Source organism: Aphelocoma coerulescens, chromosome 1, assembly GCF_041296385.1.
Source record: "Aphelocoma coerulescens isolate FSJ_1873_10779 chromosome 1, UR_Acoe_1.0, whole genome shotgun sequence".
In the NCBI taxonomy this organism is placed as follows: domain Eukaryota; kingdom Metazoa; phylum Chordata; class Aves; order Passeriformes; family Corvidae; genus Aphelocoma; species Aphelocoma coerulescens.
In genome coordinates, this window is record NC_091013.1 from 65,995,380 (window position 1) to 66,022,971 (window position 27,592).

Sequence of the window (27,592 nt, forward strand, 5' to 3'; positions counted from 1 at the left end):
AAGACTAGTGACAGAAGACATGGAGAAGGCTCAGTTACTCCTCTGCTTTCTTTTGGCTCAGTTTTCAATGGTGATGTCCCTTCCCACATCTCTCAAACTTCTGAACTTCAAGACAGGGACTGGGGCAGTAAAGTCCCTCCCACTGTAAGGGAAGAACAGGTTTGAGACCAGCTGAGGAACCTGAACACAACCTTGTGGGACCTGATGAGGTGCACCCCAGAGTCCTGAGGAAATTGATTGATGTAGCTGCCAAACCATCATTCTTGAAAATTCATGGCAATCATGTGAAGTCCCCAGTGACTGGAAAAAGGGAAATATCACTCCTATTTTTAAAGCAGTAAAAAGGAGGATGCTGGCAGTTACCAACCAGTCAGTGTTATCTCCAGCTAAGAACATGGAGAGGATCCTCTAGGAGGGTATGTCAAAATACGTGGAAGATAGAAGATGATTAGAGGTAGCCTGCATGGTTTCACCAAGGGCAAGTCCTGCCTGACCAACTTAGTGGCACTGTATAATGGAGTGACTGCATCAGTGGACAAGGGAAGAGGTATGGATGTCACCTACCTGGACTTTTGTTATTCTTATGAGACAATCCCCTACAACATTCTTACCTCAATATTGGAGAGGTATGGGTTTGATGGATGGAGTGTTAGATGGATAAGAAATTGACTGGATGGCATAATCTCAAGGGTCAATGCTCAATGTCCAAGTGGAAACCAGTCATGAGTGGTGTCCTTGAAGGGTCCATACTGGGACCAATACTATTTAATATCTTTATCAAGGATGTAGGCAGTGGGATCAGTGCACCCTCAGCAAGGTTACAGAGGACATCAAGCTAAGAGTTCCAGTTATTTGCTAAAGGCAAAGGATGCCATCCATAAGGACCTTAACAGGCTTGAGGACTGGCCCCATGGGAACCTCATGAAGTTCAACAAGGCCGAGTGCAAGGTCCTGCACCTGGGTTGGAACAATCACCAATATCAATAGAGACTGAGGCATGAATGGATTGAGAGGGCAGAGAAAGACTTTGGGATACTCATTGATGAAAAATTGGACTCAATGATGGAAAAAAAAATTAAGTGGCAATGCGTACTTGCATCCCAGAAGTCCAGTTGTATCCTGGGCTGCATCAACAGAAGCATGGCCAAGGTGGAGGGAGGTGATTTCTGTCCCTCTATTTCACCCTGGTGAGATTCCATCTGGAGTACTGCATTCAGTTCTGTACTCCCAGTACAGGACAAGACCTTGTTAGAGTGGATACAGAGGAGGGTCACAAAAAAGATCAGAGGAGTAGAAAACCTCTGCTAGGAGGAAAGACTGAGAGAGTTAGGGTTGTTCAGTCTGGAGAAGAGAAGTCTCTGGATAGACCTTATTGTGGCCTTTCAGTATAGAAAGAGAACTTCTAAGAAACACAGAGGGACACAGTAGTGACAATGAAAAGGGAAAATGGTTTTAAACAGACAGAGGACAGGTTTAGATTAGACATAAATAAGAAATTTTTTACTATAAAGTGGTGAGATATTGGCACAGGTTTCCCTGAGAAGCTGTGGATGCGCCATCATTGGAAGTGTTCAAGGTCATGTTACATAGGCCTTTGAGCAACCTCTATCTAGTGAAAGAAGCCCCTGCTCATGCCAGGGAGATTGTACTGGATGGTCTTTGGAGTTCCCTTCCAATCCAAAATGGTAAGATTCTATTACCTATTTATGTGGCTGTTTAAAAGAGATTTGTTGTTTTTTTTTTTTTTTTTTTTTTGTCTGAAGAATAGGCCAATATTCCTGGCTGGTGTTATTTAAAAGAATGAGAAAAGACAGAGTGTTCTAATCCTGGGTACGACACAGTATTTTAGTCAAAGACAAGCCTCTACAGCAATTTGTTACCACAGAATTACAGAAAGCAGTGCAAGAGCAGATATGAAGTCATCGACTCCTTCCCTCTGATCAAGGCATATTAAATATCCTATGTTCTCTGTAACAGATATTTGGCTAACCTGCTTTCCAAGACCTCCAAGGACAGAGACTGCAGAACCTCTCAAGGTAGTTAAATCCAGTGTTTAATCATTTTAGAAAACTGTACTTTTTGATATGTGCAAGTTACACATACAAGCCTGATCTGCAACCTGAGTCTCTTTTGCTGCAAGTTAAGCCCATTGCTACCTTTTCTGGATCTTGGTTTGAAAAAGATTGAGAAGAACTTATTTTTCTTGACCTCCAGTCATTCTTGTAGCTTTACTTTTGTTGTCCATGTTTCCTCATGCATTCCTGGATACAGTATCACCTGTGACAAACAGAATGAAGGATTGCTTCATATGCCTTGTGAGGTGTACATCCCATCATATTATGAATGTTTTGTTTTGTTTTTTATAACCAATTGACAGTGTTGATTAATCTTCAGTTTATTAATATTTTTTCTCAGAATTGTTCCTTAGCCTATCATCCTTCAAGTGATGCCCAAGTGTAGAATTTTATTCTTGTCTCAGTATAATTGTCTCCTATTTGAAGACCATTTCTATTTCCTTTTTTTAGGGTAATTTCATTCATCACTAAACTAGTCTGGAATATTCACCTATATGTCAGTGGGAGTTGTGAGGCCTGGGAGAGATGTTAAATGTTTACATTTTAGGTAACTGTAGATGTCCACATGTGAGTTTAGTGGTTAAATGCCTTTTGTAGTCATACAATCATAGATTGGGAAAGACCTGCAAGTCCAACATTTGAACTAGTATCACCATGCCCACTAAACCATATCACGAAGTGCCATGCCCAGTCATTTTTTGAGCACTTCCAGGGATGCTGACTCCACCACTTCCCTGGGCAGCCTGTTCCAATGCTTAACCTATCTTTCAGTGAAGAAATTTTTCCTAATATCCAACGTGAACCTCCCCTGAGGTAGTCAAACTAGTCAATACAGTCAATGGAGCTTAGAGACAATTCATCTCACTCTTATTTAAACATCTACATTTGGTCACCTGAACATATAATTTATTTTACCCTTCATCACTAATTAATGCTAATTCAGTGTAAACATATCAAAGGAAGCCTTTAGGTCTACTCTAGCTTGGAAGACATTATGAAATAACATAATAAAACTCTCTTAGGAAGACATTACAGCAATTTTATAGCTTGAGCTGTAGGAACTGGAAGAAGGAGCCCCAATTACGCCTTTCTTTTTCATCTCTTTGTTCACATGGAACAGCTCTGCCTCTCACCTGCCTACTCCTAGTTTTTAATTATGAAAATATTATGGAGGAATCTTGTTATAGAGCAAGATTAAAAGCTTATTTTTCTTTGAGTCTGTTAAATCAGAGAATGTATACTTTCTCTGCAAGGACTCTATCCAAAGGTGAAAAGCAGCCCCAAACTTTACAATTCTTTACTTTTTTGTTCTTTGGCAAAGTAGTAGATCACTCCTAGTGTTTGCTTGGATATATTAATTAGGGATAGTTTATTATAACTGTAATTTGTAGTTACTATATTTTTTTGTCATAGGTGTCTTCCTGTGTTTGTTGGCAGATAAGTAAGATAGTAGTTAATGGATATGCAATTCCTTTTAATGGTCAGCTTTATGAAATTCTCAGGCTTTAAGACGTATGTGAAAAGTGTATGACATAATGGACATAATCTATGCTCTCCTCTTGAGAAATAGGCCGCATTCCTTTCAAATGTGCAGTTTGACATTCTTTGTGAATGTTCAGTGAAGATTTGGGAGTCAAAATTTTAGTCTTTGTGATGTGCATGATGTGTATGTCACTATGATGATAATATAACCTCTTAGGTGCATCTGTGCTATAAGGCTCCAATGTTTTCCTCTTCTGAAATGCAGATGTCTGAGGTGGGATTCTTCTAATCTAATTGTAGGTGTCTGCAATATGAATGTTTGTATCGAAGCACGTCAACTTAGGAGAGGAGTGGGTACTTCTGGGGAATTATTATCTTACCTATTTTTGACATTTCCTTTTTGGAGAGAAGAACCACATGTTAGAAGTGTCTGTTTCTCTCTTCTTGTGTCCTGTTAATGGGAGGGCTGAGGCCACCCACTGTCATCAGCTGCACCCAAGACTGGTGTTTCCAGAAGACCAGTACTGTCGCAGTGGTCAGCTGTCACTGAGGCCCACAGAGAAAGGGGAGACAGCTCTGTGCTAGCCTTTGAGTCACACTCATTGAAACCAAACACTAAGGCTGACTGAGGCAGTGCACTACAGCTGGCAGTGAAGTATGAACTCTCAGAAGCAAGAGAATAACTAATTTTAGTTTTTAGATTTTCAGTATCTTCTCAGCCACTGATAAAACCCTCATCTTCAAAGAACATAATGTACCAATATTTGGGACATTTTTATATCTACATCTCCCTGCTTTGGCCCTGATGGTACCAATGTTCTTGGATGATATCCCTGAACTAGATTCACTAGAAGTGCAAAGAAACCCGCATTTCCAGGGAGAAAGTGCTGTCCTTGTCTTTTCATTTGGCCACAGGAAGTATTTTTCATCATAGGTTGTAGTGAAGAACTAGAATCCAACCAATCCCTCTGATGCCTTTGTTGTCGGGAAAAAATGATCTATCAAAGCCCATTTAGTGGGAACTTCAGCCAGACACTTATGAGTGCTGGTTCTTTGTTATTTTCTCATTATGTGGTTCCTAAGTTTCTAAAGGTCTTGACATACATTGTCTACCAATAAGAAAAAATCCCTCCTCATGAGATTTAAGTATGTTGCTTTTATCTTTAATGGAGCCATGTTTGAGCGTCTGTCATCATGTTCAGTAAATCATCTGTCAATGAAATCCACATTTTTAGTAGCCATTACCTCAGCTCAGGGATAAATGACGTTCTAGCTTTCATGTCTAATCCTCCATATTATTTTCAGGTGGATAGGGTAACACTGAGGCCACATCTTAAGTATAAGATGGTTTCAGATTTCTTATTAATCAGTATATCTACTTACCAATATTTTTTTTCCCATGACCCAGTTCATCAGCAGAAGAATCAACATGTTGATCCTTTGTGAGCATACTGCCATAGCCAGACAAAGCTCTTCTACAAATCTGTGGTGTTCTTTGGTCTCAAACAGCCTTTGTTGTTCAAGATCAGATCTAAGAAGATGTAGCATCAACTTCAGACTCGTTCAAAATGAGTTATCAGACTTTATCAGAGACACATTTGATGCTACCAGATCAAACCCATCCCAAGGCAGCGCAAGGCAGTGCCACAGCCTGTGCTGGCAGAGCTGCAGTAGCTGAAGGCTGGAGACACTGTGTGGTCATTAATACTCACATTTATGAAGCATTACATGTGCTGGTAGCCCAAAGGCTTGAGGGTCTCCAGTCCTTCAGTCTTTGTAACAATGAATGGCTTGCATTTACTGGTGTGACAGCACTCCTAATGAAACACCCAGGAAGGGCTTTACAGATGCCAGAACTTGAAGGAAGAAGAGGAGTTGCCTCTGTCACAGTTCTTTAATATGTTCTTTGTATGTAGCTCCCACCACTGGCCTTTCTGTTCCGGGGGAGGAAGGCTCGTCCTGTGGACTGAGAGCTGCTGAATGACATGGTGGTGATCTGTTTATGTGCTTGTGGGATGGAAAGCAGAGCTGAGCAGGTGATGCACACACCTTGCTGGGGCACATAACAACATTAGAAACATTTGAATTCTTATGCAGAAGAGATTCCCTTTTAGAATGGGTCTTACCTGCATAAAGCATCCTGAAGTATCATAGCTACTACAAGGTTAGTGATGCTGTGTATCATTCCTTGTAAAACACTTGTTGTGAAACACTGTGCTGTATCTTTGCCAGGTATTCTCATTGTTATTACTATAAACAGCAAACAATGTATGGTTGCTAACATTATTACTATGACTTTTTTCATAGGAATGAGACCTCAATAGAAATCAGAAGCAGGATTTGTTTTGTGTACTGATAAATATTCTTTATTAAATCCAGTAATATATAGCAAGATTACATGCCAACCCACAGAAGTCCTTCAGTTGTTATTTTAAACCCATGTCGATGAACAGTTTATTCTGAAGCATTTCAAATGTGTATGCATATGCATTATATACATATATATATATGTTATATGTACATATAAGTAGTGACAAAGCAAGTAGTTCAATACATTTTATGGGTCCAGCCTGGAGTTCTGCATACATGAACCTGTGTGTGGTCAAGGAGGCTTGCATACTTTTGAACTCTAAGTTTGCCTAATAAAAGATATCATGCTACAGTGCTTGCTTTGCCAATCTTGTTTTGCTGGCTCAAAATGACTTGCAAGATTAATTTTCAATATTTGACATAAAACCCAAGAAAAAGAAGCGCTTACTTACTGCAAGGAGTTGATTCCATTTTAATGACCCTGAACGAGGCTCGTACACAAGGTACAGATTGTTACCAATTTGATGTATATTCATGTTACAGAATATGAAAATGGGAAGTTATCCCATCTTGAGGATTGTTTCTATAAGTCAAAAAAAAGCTTTTAAGTAATCATACTGTGTGTTTGATGGTGGAAATTAGTATGAATGTTTCTGGCAGTGGAATGATGTGATGTGGTTATGCATTTCTGTTTTCACTGCTCAGCATTGGCCTTTTACAAACACAGATTACCCTGTCGATGGAAGGAATTTACAGCTTTGGCCCCCTTGTCTCACTCTGTGTTGTGGCACCTTTTTTTGTGCTTTAGGTTACATGTCCTCCCAACTGCATTTTTCTGACAGAAAAAGGAAGTGTCTTTGGACAGAGATCCTGAAAACATGTGAGCTTTACTATTTAATTGAATGAAATGAGTATTATTTCCCATTTACCTTGATTTCCTGTGGGGTGAAATCTTGCTCCTCTGAAATCAGTAGCAAACACCACTGAGTATGACAGGATGGAGAGTCCATGAGTGATCCCTTACCAGCTGGTGACATTGCATACCGGAAGCTCAGAAAAAAACAACCCTTAATAATAATAATAATAATAATAATAATAATAATAATAATAATAATAATAATAATAATAAAAGAATACTCTTTAAAAAATCAGAATTTAGGACTTTCAATAAAATCCAAGCTGAATACAAAACCTGTATGTATGATGTATTTAATATTGTTAGTTTTGGGGCCTCACAGCCCAGATAGAACTGCAAGATCCATTTGTGTTCTGTAGGCTGTTACACTACATCCCTTACTTACCTCATCTTGTGGGCAAGGAGCTGCTTGCTCTGACTTCATGGAATTGCAGCTGTATTTGTGGAGTGCTCTCGTCCTTTGGCACTCCCTCCCCTGTACATTAATACAGTTTAAATGCACCAGCATTTTCTCTGGAAGCAAACTTCTAAATTTGTCTTTAATCCTCATGCAATGCATATTCAGAGTTTTTTATTTTCCTGGCGTTTAGTTCCAGAGGAAAACATTCTTGACTGGTGCTCCCACCAGCCAGCTGTGGTTTATAATGACAATAATTAACAGTAAGATACTGCAGGAGAAATGGGAAGCAGAGAAATGCAGTCCAGCAGCTTCAGAGATATGGTTCTGTTCACTTCTAAGGATTCCAAAGTGCTTAACAAAAAATATTACAGGCAGGATGGGCAGCTCTGGCCATGACGAAGGTCTTCTAGTGCTTTCTGTTTTAAGGGTTTTTTTTTGTTTTTCCAGAGCTCTGCCAATGTGAATGTCTGTAGTCTAAATTTATTTTTATTCAATGCCAGTCTCCAGTTTTTAAATTTTTGAATTGAAAAGTGAACTATTGAATTATTTGTAAGAAGAAGGCTAGATTTTTGCTTATGTAAAAAAAAAAAATCTGACCCCTGTATTTTTGAGCAAAGACAGGCCTTTCCCTGCCTTTGAATCAGGTACGTGCCTTTTTCCATCCTCACAAAGCCTTTCAAGTTTGGTCAACGCTTTCAAGACATGGAAAAAAACACAGTTACCAAATATCCCATAGAGGTTTAATAAAGCCTAACAGCAAATCTTTCCAGAGATTTCATCTTCTCCGCCTTGCACAGCTCCTTCCCATGATCAGACTTTCCATACACCGTCCTCACAGGATGACTGAACAGTCACTAGCTGGGGGCACCAGAGGCCAGAACTGAGGCAACCCCTGCAGTGTTGTCCCTGGGCGTTACTTTGAGCCGCAGTGATGCTCTGAAGTGGAACCGAGAATAGGGAGCCAGTCCCTCCTGAGCTGGAATGCATTTTAGGGCTCCCAAATTTTAGTTTGTATGCTGCTGACAAGCCTTCAGCATAGTTTCTCTTTGCCACTGGCCTGAATGCACATAGAGAGTTGGATAGCCTCAACAAGACCCTGAGAAACCACATCCAGTGGTGAAATGAGTCCTACTTTGAGCAGGGGGTGGGAACACACAACGTCCTGAGGGTCCTTCCCAGCTTGAGTGAGTCCATGGTTCTGTGATTCTTTACTGACCATTTCTCCACTAGTGCGTGTAGCCTGAAGGCAGCATCGTAGTTGGTGGGTTTCTGTGGGTATGATGCACACAGTGGAAATAGAATTATTACTTTATTTTTAAAAACAAATGTATTCAAAACACCTCATTAAGATAATATTCAAGCTGCAGACCAGGTATCCTAAAATTAAGATTAACAAAATGATCTCTGCAACCTTTGTATGCTTCCAACATATGTTTGCGTGGAAACGCTGACTCTAGTTTTGTGATTGCCTGTGTTTTCACTTACATGTCCTCATCTCTATATCTACATGGATCTGCTCTGGAGATGAAGCAGCACTGAGAAGGATTGGTGGATGCTAACTGCAGAACTCTAGCTCACTTGCTGAGAAGGTGCAAGGTATTTTCTGAATGAAACAGGCCATGGTAGAAAAAGAAAAAAAAAGATCTCCAGGTTTAGGTATTTGAAGTCTGTTCTGGAGAGCTGGACAGTATCCTTGCCTCTTCTACTGTCTTCCTGTGTGGTAATGGGCAGACATTTTCCCAGTGGTTATCAATTGCCAAAAGACCCTTTCTGCTTGTTCCAGTAGTATCTGGAACAAGATGACTGTGCAAATGTCATCCAGCAATCACAACTCTTTCTTTGGTAATGTCATCTATGACGTTCCATCTAATAAAGCCTTCATCAAGTCAGGTTAGGTAATTATTACTTCCTTATATCTGTTTATCATCAAAAGCTCACCTTCTGTTTATATTTCTACTTTATACTTATAAATATTTATAAATAATTATTTGTCAGTGAATTGGGCAAACTATCTTGAAAATCTCTGAACTTCACTGAAATATTCAGGCAGCATATGAGATTGTTTTTCAAACGTCAGCAGGCTTAATTAGATCCTGCAGTTCATTCATTTGCACTGAAGTCAATTGGAGTTTTACTTGTGGAAAGTCTGCGAGATCAAAAATTATGCCCAATGGGCACATAGCTCTATAGTAGAAAATGTCAGCTCTGGATGGTGGCATTTCTGACTTCTCATCAGTTAGACTCTCTCTAATACCACACTTTTTCTCTCTTTCTCAATTTGCTTTTCTTGCATTTTTATGTGAGTGCTTTTTTTGAAAGTGTTCTTAGAACTTGCTGTCTATATGGTATATATTTTCATTTACAGATCACTGAAATGGATAGGAAGAAAAATAGATAGGGTTTTCTGAGCTTGTGACATATGTAGCATAATATAAAACCCTCCTCTAAGTCTGTTTTGTCATATGTATCAAATGATATTTTAAAAATTATATTTCTGGAGTATATTTTCAGCATTTCTTATTGCTATTCTTGATCAGTGTTTGACAGTCCCTTAATCTGTCTGATATAAACTGAATGAGTAGCAACATTTAAAACTATGGCTTCAGGGACTCCTTAGGAGGTTTCTTTGTAAGTGTACATTTACTAGTTCATCTGTAAATTTATTTTATGAGGTGTTTAAACCTCAAGAAAACTGAAAAGCATAATATTAAAGCCTGGTTTACATCTACTGAAGTCAACGGGAACTTTGCAATTGACTTTAATGGTAGCCTATGTCCTCTAATTATGAAAGTGGCAAGGATGATATACAAAAAACCACAAGGAGAATTTTCTTTTTCATCATATCCTAATTCTGTTTGCAGATGCATTTGCAAAGTACAATGTGGTTTGTTCTTGAATTAAGCAATTTGGTGTTTGGACCTAATCCTGAACTGCATTGATATTTTAGGTTGTGTTTTCCTTCTTGAAAGATCACAGACTTCTCATTTTCTCTGGGGCTCATGGAGGTGACAAGGTAAGAAATCCAGCCAAATGTTCAAATTTTCAAAAGGCTTTTGAAAATTACACTTTTGGTTTTGATCTTACATCTGCCCTGTGGTATGAGTAATGGAAGAAGTTGATGAAACACTTTTCTTCCTGATTGTCTCAGTTTTTTTCATGTGATCCATTTTGACAAGGTTCCTGGAAATGCACGTAATATCTGTAGCACATATGTACATGTTTTCCCTTAAGGTTCACTGCAGTGTAGTAGAAAGTTTCCACCACGCTATTGTAATTCCAGGCATCATTTTTTTATTGTGTTAGTGAAAGTGAGTGACAGTACACCACAACAAAAAAAAAAGACTCCCAGAATTCGGCTTTTTTTCCTGTTATTGTAACAAGCACGGCAGTCTGATCTGGCTAGATATGGTAATTTGTCGTAGTTTATAATGCTAGACAAAAATTCCCACAAGCTTCTTGTTGAGTCTGCTTCAGATATTACTCATTTAGTGGCTTAAATATGGGTCTTGCTTCACACTTCTGATACTTGTGAAAGATTTAGATATTTTGTTGGTAACTGGAGTTGGTAGAGCTGCAGGTAAGAGTTTGCCACAAGTTTTTGGTTGGAGCCATGCTCAGTTGGAAAATGACACTTGGGCAGGGTGGAAATTCTGTCCCTGGGTTGCATCAGCTCCACTGAAGCCTCAGAGGGAACTGAGCTGAGGGGCTGTTGCCTGGGCCCCACTGCTCCCACCAGCCAGCCCTGGGCTCTCTGATGGGCTGATCAGACTGATGGCATGGTAGTAAATAATCACCTCTTCCCTCCAGCCCCCAAGCCTCCTCTGCTTTAGCATAGCCAGCTCCCACCTTGTCCACGTGGTGGACTAGCAGCTCTCTTGCTTCCTCCCCTTGCCTCCTGCCAGACTGGTGGCAGATCAGATCTTTGTGGTCTGCCTCCCCAAGGCTACTGAGTCCTCAGGCTGCTGCCCCTTCTGATTATCCTTCCCTAAGGCTTCACTGGAGGCTGCTTTTTTTGAGGTATCCCAGAGTTAAGGCAGCCAAGAGTCCAGCAGCCCTGGGGTTTTTGCTGCCCAGTGATGCAATTGCTTTGGGAGTGACCTGGAAATATTGTATACTGTCTTTCTCAAAAAACCCAGTGTGTCATAAATTCTTCCTCATAAAAATAATAATAATAATAAAAAAAAGATTATTAGTGTTTATTGCTGGCCTAAGACAAAATTTGTATGTGTCAAAACTACTTTGGTAAAAGTTAGTAAAAGAGAACCTGTAGAAATCATTCCAGATGGCTGCTGTAGCCCTTAGTTCATCTTTATAGTCTAGACATGGACAGAGATCTCTGTAGTATAGTTAGAGAAATAAATGACAATTGGAAATTATGTGTCTGTGTGAGACTTAGACTTGCTAGATGGAGGCTGGAAGAAGGTGTGCAGAAGTAGGGACCTATTTCTCAAGGAATCTATAAACATGGTAGGTGAAATATTTCATCAAATGGCCTCTCAGCCAATCCTGTTTTGCCTTAGTTTTGAGGACCGCCATGGCTTCTATGGAAGAATAAAAATAAAAGAAATTTCAAATGCTCACAAGTCTACTGTGTTTACACTAAATATAAGACTAAATAGAAACAGAACTGTAATTAAGGCTCCCGATTTTGAAGAGGAAAATTTTCATAAACTATATGATTTAATTACTCAAGTCAGGCAAACTGAGGAGCCTCGGGGTTGAAATGTGGAGGTGTAGAGTTTTTAAAGTTTCAGATGTGAAAGCTACCTAGAGCTTATATCCCAAACAAAAGGTAAAAGACAGCTGGGAAAAGCACCTTTTCTAATTTGATGGGTAATCATCACAGAAAAGATGTTGGTAGATAATGCAAGGACAGAGGAAAAAGAGGCATCAGAATAGAAAGTTGTTTCTCAGAGGCAGGATATGTAGGAATAAAGTAAAAGTGAGTGAGAGGAGCTTGAGAAAAATACCAAAAAGTTCTTATCTAGAAAAAATGTGAGAAAGACACTTGTGCTGTGAAGAGGAGCTATAATCTGTGTTGGATAAACTAATGATGATCTAGCAACATGGCAAAGTCTGGAGGCTTACTGAGGGTGTGGAAATGGCAGATAACCAGCCAAAGAGGGGACAAAGCTTAGGACAGTTCATGGGCTCCAATCAGGGTAGTGGGATAACTGTTTTTTAAAATTCAGATGAAACAGGTATATGAAACCATATGTGTGAATATCTCATGAAGAGGAAAGGGACCATGGGACAAGACAGTTCCTCTGTGTATGAAGGGAGGAAAGATTGGTGTGAAGATTATTCTAACCTATTATTCTAACCTCAGGGGTGCAAAGCTTTAAAAGATATATTGAAGGAATGAAATTTCTATATAGTAAATGTGGGGGAGGAGGGGGAAAATTAATTTTTAAAAAGCCCCCACCTTGTACAAAATCTGATGTCACTGGAAAAGTGACATCTTGTAAAAACTAACTGTGGTACATCAACATATTTGATATATCCCCAAAAAATATATCTCTGGGAAGGAGAACACAAATATGGAAGTAGAGGAAATGCAAGGTGGAGAAAAGTAGGACATAGCAATTTTTTGATTGAGTCTGTCTGCTGGTTTGGGTCAGGTAATTATGATTTTTTTCCCCCATGGACTGACATCATATACTGTGGAGTCTGCAGTGTTTAGCAGTCCTGCGCAGATGCAGAAGTACTCACAGTGTGGATTCCCTCTTGCTTTGCTCTTACCAGACTTTAAAATATACGAAATTTTTGCTGATAGCATTTGTCTTTAGATGGAGAACCACAAGTGTCATTCTGGTGTTCAGGGTAGGATTGTAAAATGACAAACAACTCCAAGAAAGGGAAAAGGTGTGGAAAGTATAAAAAGACAATGCAAAAAGCAGAAATACAAAAATATGCAACACTCAGGAACCTTTTTACTTCCACTGTGCAGGGAACTGTTGAGGTTCTGGATCTGTATCACTTTTGGCAGTCAAACTTCCACACAGCACAACCATTCCCCAAAGGGAAGGAAAGAGCAGTGTACACCTCTTCTGCTGCCCTGTGGTCTGGACAGGAAGACTCTGCCCAGGAAAAAGCACAGTGGGCTTTCCTCAAGGGTGGTGAGAGTAGCACATACTTGTGTTTGTGATCAGATCTGACCCACAAACAGATGTGCAGACAGAGGGGTTGGTTCAGGTTTCCGGGAGCTGTGGTTCCCAGCACAGTATTTCACTTCCCAGTGTTGCCCTTGCATCCCCTTGCACACTGGAGACTCTCAGCATTCACCAGCCTTTAGTACTCTGAAGAAATGGACTCACTTCCCCAGTTGTGAAACTGGGTCTTCCAGACCTCTTCAGGCCAGTATAGAGTAAGTGACATTCCCAAAACTTATATGTTACCTGGTATTCATCCTTGTGGGACAAATTCCCCCCTGGGAAGGGGCTGCAGAGTGTCTGTGCTGCCCAAAGTTACTGCATGCAACAGATAAACAGTTCCCTCTGGCTTGACTGCAAAGGACTATGGTTGGAAGGAGGCAAATTTCTCTGGGGCAAATGAAAAAGTACATCCTGATAAAGACCCTTACAAATACAGAAATTATGTAGGTAAGACAAGTAAAGAAAGCTTGAGACAAAAGAAAGGAATGCAAGGACATATTTTTTGAGGGGAAGAAAGTACTCTTAGAAGTACAGAACCAACTAAAGTTGGAGGAAGCTGGTTACAAGGGGAAGAAAAGCGTGTTCATTGGGCAGAAGAAAAGCTACACATGCAAATCTAGTGAGAAAATGAAGCCATGGTATCATATCTGGTTATGTCCTGTTCTGCGTGTATCAGTTTGAAATAATGTTTAACTTTTATGTTAGAGGTTACTTCTGCAGAGCCTGTGGCTGTCCCCGAGGAGGTCAGCTGGAGCCAGAATGCCTTTGAGGAAGAGCTTCTTGGTCATAGTGCGGTTTAACAGCTAAGGGAGTTTGGATGAGCTGTGACTCATCATGGGGCATATGCTGCGTAGTGGGGGAAGGGATGGAAGGGCTTCTATGGGAAATAATGCTGGAAACATATTTCCAGAAATGATGAGAGTGCTTAAAAACATTGCAGCTGCAGTGCTCTGGTCCAAACCAGTTTCCCAATAGCTGCTGAATAAGAAGTTGGAGGGGTCTATAGCAATCACACACATCTCCCGCATCATCTCAGAGAGCAAGGCTTAAAGGGTTGAAGTTAAGAGTGTCCTAGCTGAAATAAAGGGAGTGATATGAAAGTATTCCCAACTTCAAATTTATTGCATGCAATGTGAATTTGATAGGTAGAGTGTAGAGAGGAGAAAAATGTGGCCAAATTCAGAGCTCTTATCCTTGTGCAGAGGTTTATTTGAATCCCAGGCTATTTGTATCCCGTGCATGCATTTCATTCCCCATGTATGGCAATAAGAACTGGAATGACTGCTTAGGGGTGAGCAGTAACCTGAGCTCAAACTCAAGATGACCTCTAATCTGACACAAAAAGCAGTGTTATTATCCCTTTGGGATTAGAAGTGTCTTTTTGCTGGATTCTAGCACAGAATGGAGATGGTCACGGTCAATTGTTGATAATGGTGTGCTCAAGTAGATGCTCCCTAAGCTAAGTGGAAGCAGCTAGAAAACCTGTTTCAGTAAAGCTCCCCAGGCTCCAGCACTAAAAGTTAGGAACATATTTACACAAGCATCTTTTGTGCAATTTCCTCTTTGCTTTTCAGCTAGCTCAAACCATGTGGGGATGTCCAGGCAATCACAGATTTGGTGTTAGTTCAGTCTCTCCTGCTTCCAGCCTGCTACTGTTTGCAGCAAAGTGCTTACCCTGGGCTACTCTGAAAGCATTGAGATGCAGCTTGGCTCTTTGTGAAGCCATTGCTTTGTTAAGGAGGTTAAGGAAGATAAACTGCAGTAACCATGATTCCAGATTTTGATAGTCATAATTAAATGTGTGACAAGGACAGTATAAACAGAAGTATGTAAAACCATAGGTAGGACTGAAACTCTGATCAACTTTGCAAAAAAAAATGTTTAAAAACTCTCCAGATCTAAACTATCTTTTCAAGTCTTGTGTGTCTTATGAGTAAGTTTGTATAAAGGTACCCCCTTTTCATGTGTTTGCATTTACCAAAATAAAATCAATGTTTGGAAATCAATCTTTTAACCATGAGAATAGTGCAATGCTACCTTCTTTTCACAGACGGGATACTTGAAAGAATAGAGCTGTGAAGTTACTCATTCAAAGCCATAAAGGAGGCCAATGATAAATCCAGGTGTAGAAGCCAAGTCTCCTAAATTGCAGTCTAATGCCATCAACAAGCTAGTGTAATCAACAAGAAAGTGTGCCTTCTGATGTTACAATGAGGTATGCCCTAACAACACCTATGTATTAGTTTATCCAAGGGGAACACATTTGAATGTGTTTATTTGCCTATGGTCTTGTAAATACTTAGAAAGGTTTGCTTGAATTCTAATTCTGAATTTAATAGATAGTAGTTTTCTTTATAACTAGTTTTTTTTTTCCACAGCAATTTCTTCATAAGTCGTGTTTAAAACATACAGTTTAGATTAGAGTCCAATTTCAGAGTCTTCGTTGGGGTCTTGAGCATCTTACATTTCAGCTTGCCTTTACAGAAGGCAGTAGATAGTTATGCAGCTCAGAAAAAGGAAATAGAGTTGTATATTGTTCTTAGCACTGGAAATCACTTTTAGAAATATTGCTGTAAATGTGTTGGAAGAGTGAAAAGCTCTGGTCTGACTCTCGTTTAGCTGTAGGGGAGGCTGTGGCAACCGACCCAGCAGCTGAGGAGCTGTGAATATGGAAGCCCATTACAGAGCCTAACGCTGCCTGGTGTGTTGAGCAGTATCTGTCACAGTTTTGGCAAAGGTGCACCTTGCTTTCTGTCTCTCACAGTTGTGTCCTCCTATACCGAGTCAGGAATGTGTGCACACTACTTGTCTCTGAGATCTAGTCTTTTGGGATGGTAAGCACAAAAAGTTGCATTAGCAGCTGGTTTTATTTGCAGTTGAGAGTTTTAAGCAGCCCAGCAGCTTTTTGTATTGGGTAGGGAGGGTTTCCTTCTGGCTGACATAGTAATGCTTTGGGCTTCCTGAAATAGAGCTAGTGTCCAGCACTGAAACACCATGGAAGCACTGTCTTAGTACTAGGTAGCTTCATGGTTTATTAAGAGCAAGCATTAAATCATATTGGAAAACTATATTACTTCTACAACATACTCCTTATAGCACCTTTACAGTTTCCAAATCTTTATTTTCGACAGTTGGCCTGCGCACAGGTGATGAGCATGGTCAGAGAATATGTCTGGTTAGCAACTATCAAACCTATGAAGTATCTGCAATTCATCCATGCTTCTCCCACCAGCAGGTGTCATTCTGGAAAAAGGAAAATATTGTAAATTCCCGAATTGGAGAATTTGGCTGTGACAAAGAAGGAAAAAAAAAATGTTTGCTTAAAATATAGCTTTTGAAGGCTACTTTACTCCAAACCAAAACCAAGAGAAAGCTGGCTGGTCTGCATTTTTTAATAAACTTTTTTCAGTGTGTAATCTTGACCTATAAGTAGCAAAGGGCAGACGTAAAGCTGTCTTCTGCTTTTTACTGTTTTCTGTGACGTGTTTACCACTGCTTACTCACTGCCCCCCCCCCCCCCCATGACTATGAAATCAGCAATATTCATCAATCTTCCCACAAGAAACAAAGAATTACGGTGTTGAATTCAGATCTCATTTACTTCATGGTAAACTTGGAGTAATCTCATTGAAGCAACTGAAAGCAGAAATGTTTAGAATTTAGTCTGAAGCAACCAAAAGTGGTATTTAACTTTCTACTCCATAAATAAGTCTCAATCAGAAAATAATCTCATAATAATTTTAACGTCTCTTATAATATTTATGTTTTCCTGTAAGTGTTCATCTGGGTATTAGTTGCAATCTCCCTTAATATGCAGAGACTGTTTTTGATGTTTCATGATCACAGTCAGAAAGCTGTGGCAGAGTTGTAAAGAACCAAGACCCTGCTGGTTCATTACCGAGGGCTCCTGGTCTATCAAATCTAGTCTTTGGCTGTTAAAACCAAACTTACTGTGAAATCCATGCAGGACATGCCTTGACCACCCTGTGTGCTGCTGGAAGCTTGTTCCAACCCGTCACAGCTCTGATGATTATAAATATTTTTCTATTTTTCTGTCTTTTACATTTATTCAGATACCTTGTATCTCTATTGTCCTTTTACATTAAATAGTTTTCCCCCTACCATTTGCATCAGCACGTAGCTGAGAGGTCTGGGCCAGAGCATCCTCACCTGAACAAACACAATTTGCATTGCTTTCTTCCAGAAGCTTAGCTTTCCAATCCCCTGGCATCACTTTAAGTTAAATTGATCTACTTTAAACAAAGGCAAGCAGAAGTGTGCACCCTTCATTTTTGCCTTGCATACAACATCAATGCAACAGCTTCCACACCCCTCTAGAAATACTTCACCTGCTACATCTTAGCCCTGTATCTAACTTCTCTTTTGTAATTTCATCTCAATCATCTTCTGTTTAACTAGTCCAGCCAGGTTTACCTTCTCCTCAGCCATTTCTAGAAGGACTACAAAGGACTGTGTGCTACTGTGATATGATGGCCTGCCAAACTCTTCCTGGAATCAAGGGAAATTTGCTTGAGGAAAAACATGAAAACAAGTTCCAAGGCTTGGCTGCAAGGAGCACATTAAAGTGGGAATTGATTTTACATTTTTAGAATTTTTATTTGCAACGAAGTGATGTAAAATAGTTGTACTGTTGGCAGCCATGTCTTTTCCAAGATGTTATTTAATTACAAAAGTAGCAACACTTTTCTTGTGAACAGTATCAAGCACTCAGTTGCTGAATGAGAAAAAATAGTATATAAACATAGAATTAAAAACTTCACTCTAAAATAGCTAAAAGCTGTATTCTTGGGTTTGCATGGAGACTGTATTAATGTTTGCTGAGTTTTTGAGTATTTAACTTTGAAAATGTAGTGGTATTCTAAAATTTGAATTCAGAAAGTATAAAAGTGTGAATATGACTAGTTCATTATGGCCTTTATAGGATCTAGATAACAAGCAATGATAATCTCCAGCAGATTTTTGTACAGTAAAGGATGAGATTTAGACAAAGTTATTTTGTTGGAACCCAGAGTGCCGAGAATATTTCTCTGCCTGTTTTTAAGGGTTCTTGCCCCCCTGAACAACACTGTTTTAACCTCCAACCTTGGAAAAAATTACCAATGATCAGACAGGAACTAGAAAATGCAGTATACTGGAGAACACCAATGATGGACTTGCTTCAGTTTTTGACTTGCTAAGAGGAGACTGTGACATCATGTCTCCCAGGACTCTTACGCCTGAGGCTCAAAAGGCTCTTTACAGAATGGCAAATGCCAAATACTCATTTTTTGGAAAATATAAAAATATCCATCTGCCAGTGGATACATTTTCCAACATGGTTTTTTCTTCCTTGCACACAGGAGAAATAGCGGAACATGCACATCAGCATTTTCTGCAAGCATTTGCATCATTAGGTATACTTTAAAAGATAAAAACAAACAATAGTCTAGCTTATATAGCAAAAGAGCTACATAAATTCTTAATGAGTTAGGGTGCACATCACTCCTTCGGTATTTCTCATTTTCCTACAGGGTAAGCAATTATTGAAAGAACACACCAAACTTTAAAGTCCCTTTTTGGTTAAACGAAAAAAGGGGGGAGGCAGAGGCTATGCCTCAAATGCGCTTGAATACAGTGCTGTATGTTTTAAATTTTTTAAAAACCTTTTTTTTTGCAGAATCAAATTCGCTTATAATAAGACATTTTCCAACACCATATAGGCAAAGTTAAAGGCAAACCCTTTGGTTTAGATCAGAAATCCAGAGATAGGGAAAATTGAAAGTGTATTTCAACTAATAACTTGGGGCAAAGGGTATGCTTGTGTCTCAACAGGTGCAGGACTGAAGTGGATTCCAGCAAAAAACGTGAAACCTTATCAAGTCCAGAAACAAGCAGGAATCGACTCCGGGAAGAAGGAGGTGAGCACGCAGATGTGAATCAGTGTCAACACTACTGTCGATGCCACAGACATCAGTTGTCTTTCTGTGCAAGAACTGTGGACTGAGTCTTATGTAAAAAGTGGGAAAGTTAATGGTGTAAATTTTGTATGTAAGAGTGTGGTAGAAGTTGTGTTAAAGATCAGAGATTCCTATGTGGGATAAAGCTGTTGAGAATGAACCTCAATCAGGTATTACACTTGTGCCTTATCATCTCACTGATTGCCTTAAGCAATGCAGCTTTCCCAGTAAAACAACCAAAAGAAAATGTCTGGAAGATTTTGGCCAATGCATCAGGCCTAGATACCATCTGTCTAACTCATTCAAGGCCAAAGAAACCATTTTCAACGTTTGGTTGGTCTACCAGCAGACAAATGGCCACCTTCCAAACATGCTAATCTAAAACTTTCACGATTCGGTTCAAATCCAGTGGAAAGTTGGGATGTTTGGACCAAATCCCTTCTGGAGGCTCCTTATGAACCTCAGGAACTGGAAATTCTTGGTTCAATAAAGATGGAGTTTTGTGTAGTATTCAGTTCTCCAGGGTTGAAACAAAATAAAGACAAGGTAACAGATGTCACTCCAAATTACGAACTATATAGAAATGCAACATCTTGGTGCAATTCAACAGTAAAGATGAACACACCGTCCAACCAGGATCCATTACAATTGCCATGAGGGATGTTTCTCATTTGTGGGGACAGAATTTGGCCTGCAATTCCCTCAAATGTCAAGGGCGGTCCATGCAGCTTTGGAAAGCTTTCTTTGCTAACGCCTAATGCAAAAATGATAAAATAACATAAGAGTAGGGAGAAAAGATTTGTTGGGCAATATAAATCTGATCGTAATGACAAATTTGCAGCTTGGAATTTTGGACAAAGGTTTTCTTCAGCTCTTCTTTTACCTGGTGCTGCTGCAGGAGCAGCCTTAAGACAATTGGATCAATCAGTCTGTTGGCTAAGTAAGAACTCTCGTGCTGTCTCTCTCTCACTGAGTGATATGTTAACTGATGTTCAGAGTGTGAGACAAGCGACTCTGCAAAACAGAGCAGCAATTGATTATCTTCTATTAGTGCATGGACATGGACGTGAAGAATTTGAAGGTATGTGTTGTATGAATTTGTTGGATCATTCGAAATCCATCCATGAAAGTATATGGCAATTAGAGGATGGAATAGCTAAACTTGGAGAAGAAAGCGGATCATTGTTGGATGATTTGTTCAATTGGTTTGACCTTACATCCTTATGGAGAAAAATTCTGAAGACAGGTTTGTATGTTTTAACTATTGTTGTAATTCTTTTAGTATGTGTGCCTTGTATACTCCACTGTGCTAGATGAGCCACGGACAAAGCTGTCAAGGAAGTGTTTTTGGTTCAAACAGGAGGGGGAGATGTAGGAACCCAGAGTGCTGAGAATATTTCTCTGCCTGTTTTTAAGGGCTCTTACCCCCCTGAACAACACTGTTTTAACCTTCAACCTTGGAAAAAATTACCAACGGTCAGGCAGGAACTAGAAAATACAGTGGTGTGAATCAGGTGATAGACTACTATGTAAGATTGTCACAGGGTGAAAAATTTAGAGGTTTTGGGCTTCTCTTTGTAAATAGATAAGAGTGAAAAATACCAAAATGGAGGATTGTTGTTGTTCTCTAAACCTTCTTCTCCTTCTTCTACTACTCCATGTTCTGCAGTAAAAGTAGTGTGTAATGATTGGATAGGGAATTCCGCAGTTCCTGGCTGTGTTACTGAATAATTGGTAGGAAAGTGAAAATAATATATGTTTTTAGTAACCATTGGTTAAATTATCTTTAAAAGGCTGTGTAAATCTTAATAATTAGAGACTTCTCTCCTGCTTTCTGTGCTCTGTGCTGTACCTGGGTCACGCTAGTGACTCTGTTCCTCTGATAAGACTTAATAAACAACTATCCGGCAGCATTGAAACTCAAGGAAAAGTCTCGGTTTATCTTTGAAACTCCTTGCAAGGACTTTTAGAAAATTCTCTCCCATCAGGAGAGACTTGATTTAAGGCACAGTTCAGTGTCATTATTTCTTCAAGGTTTTTACTATTTTTCCCCAGGTTTTTAATTAAGTGAAATCATATAAAATTATGTTCAGTCTCTTTTGATTTTTAATTTTGGTGGCTTATTTTACTAGTTTTAGAAAAAACCCATGTGCCTAAACATAGGCCTGTGCATTTTAGAGCCCGTAGGGACCCATCTGGCCTCTCAGTGCCAGTTCAAAGGTGTGGTATTTTGTCAAAGGTCAAAAGTCACCTGTAGGTCCCACATTGTGCCAGCCCTGCACAAATATCCTGGGTACTCCAGGGTATTCTCGCAGCCATTAGGTACCTTCTTTCAGGCACCTGAATTTCCACTTTAGAAAACTGCTGTAAAAGGTAATATGCCCCTGCAAATGCTTAACAAAATTAAAGGTATCGCGTCTGGGAAGGTAATTCCATCAAAAGTGTTTTATGTCAGGTTAACAAGGCATAGAGGCTGGAAAGTACTTTCATATCTAACAAGGACAGAGGTGCTGTATTCAATGGGATGCTATCAAGGGTCTGCTTTGAATTACAGTGGCTGAACTGAACCTGTGTGTGTGTGTTGGGAGTTGCTGTTGTTGAGCAAATGCACCATGGAAGGTCCTGTCTAGGAGCCTGGGTCTTCTCATCAGGACCGTAGTGGTTTGAGGTTCAAAATTCTTAAGAGTCTGGCTAAAGGAAGCTTAATTCCCAGTTTTGGGCATGATGCAGCAAACTAATTTTGCTGAAGAAAGCGGTAATTTCAGGTACCAGACACTTGGATAGAAGGAATTAAAGAAATATTTCTTTAATTAAAAAAATACTTCTTTAATTAAAGAAATTAAATTGAAGAATTCATTAATTAGATATGTAATTGGAAACTTAAGTTAATGAGGTCCAGTTTTGATGGTCTATTGAATAAGAGGGAAGTTAAAAATCTTGACTATACTAGTTAGTATAGTAATATATAAATTGCACAATGTGGGGTTGAACATTTCTGAATTGTTATTTTATAACAAGAGCAATTTGTTGTATATAATATGTAAAAATTATATATGGTATATGTATAAAATATATAACTCATCTTAAAATAAAATTAAAGCTAATGGAAAGTAGTGAATTCTGGCCAAAATTCACCACAGGCATTAATTAGGATTGTGTAGACAGAGAACACTTTCCTGTGAACTTTTTGAGATCACTCACTAGCATTATAATTGATAGGAATTTGGACTACTTTTGTAGAAGTTAAAAAAATGAAATTGTTACAGAAAAAGTCATGATGGATGGTGACTTACAAAGCAATCATAAAATCTGATTTAGTAAAGTACAATATTAATTTTACAGTTTGCAAGTGAAAGAGAGAATTGTTTCCATGAACTCTGTTTTTATCAATCTTTTTCAGGATGGACTCCTAAGGCATGGCTGCAATGGTTGTTTGAAACAAGAAACAAGAAACAGAAGAAAAAGATACCCTCTTGGTGTCATTCATCTCTGATCACTGTGCATCTGATCTTGAATGAAGGTGGAAGAAAACTCCTACAGAGAACTGGGAATGGTTTGTCTCTTAAGAAGGGTATAATGGCATTTCTAAAGATTTTACCAAATATCAGGGCATGTGATAAAAGTTTATGGATTGGGAATTAATGGAAAGATTGTGAAATGGAAAAGAATTCACATTATGGCAAGCCTTGGAGAGTTAACACCTAAGCACCCTGAAATTTGTGACCAAGCCCACAGAATAATTTGAGGTGATGGAACTATCTCAGATGACTGTTTTTTCAAAATATAATTTGTCAGTCCCTGTAGCCTTCCCCAGACAGACTGGGAAAATACATTCCTTTTATTAATATTAGGGGACTGGAGGATATTCTGGGCAGTGAAACAGATAGTTTATGGAAATTGCTACAGAATTCAGATTAAAAAAAAAAGGCAGTGCTAATTTGTACCTGGGAGTTGGTATCTGTTTTAAAAAATACTGTTCTAAAGATAGTTTTTTTACATTTTATATGTATTAAATAACACATCTACATGATGAAACATGAAATGTGTAATTAGAACAACGACTGTATGTATAGAACTGTGTAAACACTACCTAAATCATATGTGTGAACATTAAATACAATTTCATTTCTAGAGGTTACAGAAAACACTTTAAAATTTTATACAGTCTTTCCACCTCCCCCCTCGACTATTTTTTAATATAATTGCAGTTTTAGAGCTAATCCATGTATTAGTTTTTTAATATTTGCAGTTGTGTTAAATTTTACTGAGGAACAATTTAGTTTGGGGAAACCATTGAATCTGTGGTTTGTCTGAGTATTTGTCCCAAATACCAATATTTTTCCTACACTGGCAGCTGTATATTTGTGGTCACCCAATGGCAATGCATACAAAGACCATGTGCAGTGGCAGTGCCTCTCACAGGGAATACCAGCAGGGAAAATGGAAGTGATCAATGCACACAGAAATTGCTCTTCTTGGTGGAGGTCTCATGTAGGCAGCACTTGAATCACACTTCATGTTTCTGAATAAGTTGAAGGAAAGAGATAGAAACCATTTGAAAGCCACTGCTTATGTTCCCTTGAACGGGCTGGAAAGAACAGCTCTTCTGAGACACATCTTTACACTGAACATATGCAGAGCTGTGTCATCAGTAATTCTGAAAACATGTTTACAATGGTTGGGTAAAATATTTAGTCACCCTTTAAATATGTTAGCTCATACACAAATTTTAGATGTCTACTGCATTTAACATTTCCGATAACTGGTTTCATTAAGATTTTTAGTGATACAAATTAATAACAAAAGGCAGTTAATACAGAGTGCAGTTATGAGACCAAAATACACGTGGTTTAAATTTAAAGAGTTAAATGTTAGCATTTCCCTATAGGGAAAGGTTATTTGGGCAGTGGTGTACTGACATTATCACCACCCACAGAGAAGGGGACCTGTTGATCATATTGGTTAAGCAGAAATTCAAAAAAGGAAAACTGTAGGTCTAGAGGGTTTGCTTGGTGTAAGTGAATCACACAGGAAAAAATGCTGATACCCAGGGTTGTTGTAGTGACTTTTTTTGATGGTTAGAAAGAGAAATAAGCGCAGGATATTTTTGTCAAGTTTGAGGGTTTAGATTGCTTGCTAGGTAAAATTGGTCTTAGTTATTAATATAGTGGAAAGTTAAATGATGGTCACGGAAATATGATAAAAAAATGCTGTTGTAAATCAGACATAAATTATTTTCTGTGTCCATTTAAAATACTCCAATGTGTTAACAATTGGGTTGAAGGGCTTCTAAGAACATTAATGTGGAAAATAAAGGAATGCTTCTATCAAGAAGGTGTTTCTGGACACTGCCATGCTGTTTATGGCAAATCATATCTGATTAGATACAGGTAAACAAGCAGCATTCATTTAGCAGAAAATAGTGCTATTGGTATGTCTGGATTTCTGTTTGAAGAAGCCTTTATAATTATCTTACTGGACCTAGCTAGAAACTAATCTGTTAAGAAAAAAATTACTGATTTGCCACTATTTAATGTTAGTTTAATCGGATGACTCTGTCTATAAGCTTCTTCTATTATTCTTGGAAGAAAACGACACAAAATTGGATGGGTTTGAGTAGTTTCATACAGACATGGGACTGCACAGAAAAACCAGGTATCAGCATCACTGCTGTAAGGAGATCTTGTCTCTGACCCTCAGTCAGTCAGCTTGAACACAGGCTGAGCTACTCCAGGTTACCAGTCCTGTACACTTTGCTTTTGAAACTTTTGGTGTGAGATATGCTTTCAACATGAAAAGTCAAAACACAGTGGTTTACAATCAGTTTTGCTTTGTTTGAAGCTAAAACTCAAAACAAAACTCCTGCAGTATAGAAGTGTATGCAACAAAACATAAGAAAGTTAACAAAAAAACTCTGCAAACTGAGCCAGCTAGTTTCACTCAGCTCTTGAAATAACTCCTTTCTGCAAGTTCACTTTTCTGCTCTTGAAATAACTCCTTTCTGCAAGTTCACTTTTCTGCACATGTGTGAGATGTCAAAAATGAGTTGGTTTCACAACCCCATGGCACAGATAAATGCCACATCTCTAAAGCTTCACCCTTTGTTTAAGCAAGGTCTAACTCTCATTCTCTGTCTTGGCTTATAGTTTTGACATCTGCCAAGACATGAAATTTTCTCAGTTCTAGGTTAGTTACATTGAACTTTTGTACATCTGTAAAACAAAGAATTTCTGGTAAGACCCAAATTCAGTCTGAATGTTTTTTTATAGTTCTATCCAGCACCAAGAACTCATTTCCCAAATCTTTATCAATGCTCTAAATGGCTGCTACTCCCAAAAGGAGAGTAGCCACTTCACCACTTGGAGGTCATTCAAGGATTCATGTGCTTTAAGCTCAAAACCTGGTGTTTCAGGGGTGTTGAACACCTGTGGCTATTCCTAGCTGGTATGGGAGCTGCAGGATCTCATGCCATTGTGAATATCAGACCCCTCATCCCAAGGTACTGTTATTCACAGTAGGGCAGTGAGCAGTCCTCTGCTCTGTTTTCAGTTTTTGTAAAATTTTAGTGTAACTCAACAAACTAATGAACTCCACTGATATTGTCCTGGTTTCAGCTGGCTGGTACAGTGCTGTGTTTTGGATTTCATATGAGAATTATGCTGATAACACACTGATGTTTTAGTTGTTGCTAAGTAGTGCTTACTCTCAATCAAGGACTTTTCACTGTCTCATGCTCTGCCAGAATCTGGAGGCAGCATGGCCAGGACAGGTGTCCTGAACTGGCCAAAGGGATGTTCCTTACCACAGAATGTCTTATATAAGAATATAAACTGCTGGAGTTAGGCTGGGAGCTGCTATCAGTGCTTGGGGATGGGCTGAGCAGTGTTCAGTGTGTGGTGAGCGAATGTACTGAGCATCACTTGTTTCTGCTGGGTTTTATTTACACACCCCCTAGCTCCCCAATGTATTTTCATTACAATTATTATTATCTTAATATTTTCTTTTGCTTGAATCATTGCTCATCTCAACACAAGAGGTGTACTTTTCTTCAAATTCACCTCCCCATCGGTGCAGGTGGGGAAGTGAGCAAGTGGCTGTGTGGTACTTGATTGCCATCTGGGGTTAAACCATGACAGAGACAGAGACACTTTTAACAGAGCATTGCTGAGTACGTATGAGCTCAGACAAGTCAGAGCTCCTTTGTTTGCTGGGCAGCTGGTCCATATTCTTTCCCCCACAATACTGAGGGACTTTCTAAATTATCTGAGCTTTCTAAATTATCACTGATGGAGAAGCAAGACCTCAGTATCAGTGGGGCTAAGGGAGTCAGCTTTTAGATGTAGCTCTCACACTTTGGCAACTTAGTTGAGAAGAGCTAGAGTGATATTCAGAAAAAAACCCCAAATAATCAGTGATCTTGTGTGCATGTATTTTGGTTATTCATGTGTCAAATTTTCTTGGTGAACTGGTGTCTAGAAAAGTGCAAGGGAAATGGCTGAGTACAAAGTTTTAAAGGTGTCTTGAAATATAGCTCACAGACTTGAGCTACACAAGAGTTATTGTGAGTGGAATTTACGATATAATGGCTCACCTTTGTACAAGAGTGAATTTTATATGCTATGATCATATGTTACCAAGAAAAGCCCCAAAACATTGAACTGTTGGTGGAACACAAATATTATGTGACTCTGAATCTCACTTTGTATTTTAAACCATGAGAGTTTAGATCTGAGTCATCGTAACTTGTAAGTAGGAGATATGTGTATATATGTATGCATATATAGCATGCAGGCTATAAACAAGTCTTCTGTCTTGGGGTTGTTTTCCTCTTAAATTGCAGATTTGGTTCTCTGTTACTGTAAATCATTGTAGCCTCAATGAAAAGTCAGAAGTCAGCTGAGTTGCTTTGAAAACTTGAAAACAAATCTGGACTAGAAATCTTTACAGGCTACTGCTTTCTTCTCTGTTTTGCCCCTCTGATTTTCAGAGCCCTTGGGCCACCAGACCACGTTATGCTTCTCTTACATCCCTGCTTCTCCACGGTGCTTCCTACATGGAGCTGGTGTTAGAATTTGCCCAACCTCTAATTTGTCTCTCAGAGCACTCTAATCTTGCATTAGAGGCAGAAGCATTGTTAGCACCGCTAAAAGAACATCTTTACCCCAAGATCTTTGTTGGACAACTCCTGTAGTTAGAGCAAGAGCTGGAGAAGAGGGCACACGAGTGCCTGCTAGCAGCCCCAGAGACACATGTGGGGAAAAGTTATTTTTCTTCCTTTTTTCCTTTTAACTCATCAC

At 39.1% G+C, this 27,592-nt stretch overlaps 2 long non-coding RNA genes across 3 annotated transcripts; both read left to right on the forward strand.

Moving 5' to 3' along the window:
- Window positions 1–565: 565 nt before the first annotated feature.
- Window positions 566–6,269, forward strand: LOC138108460 (uncharacterized). Its single transcript, XR_011149973.1, has 3 exons — window positions 566–1,685; window positions 1,978–2,036; window positions 4,966–6,269. It is a non-coding gene; the product is annotated as an uncharacterized lncRNA (long non-coding RNA).
- Window positions 6,270–6,970: 701 nt separating this feature from the next.
- On the forward strand, window positions 6,971–26,787 carry LOC138108451 (uncharacterized). Of its 2 annotated transcripts, XR_011149969.1 has the most exons (5): window positions 6,971–8,779; window positions 10,131–10,196; window positions 15,389–15,553; window positions 19,171–19,256; window positions 22,696–26,787. It is a non-coding gene; the product is annotated as an uncharacterized lncRNA (long non-coding RNA). The 2 variants fall into 2 exon arrangements; XR_011149970.1 differs by lacking the exon at window positions 15,389–15,553 and having other exon boundaries at window positions 6,972–8,779.
- The last annotated feature ends 805 nt before the right edge of the window (window positions 26,788–27,592 follow it).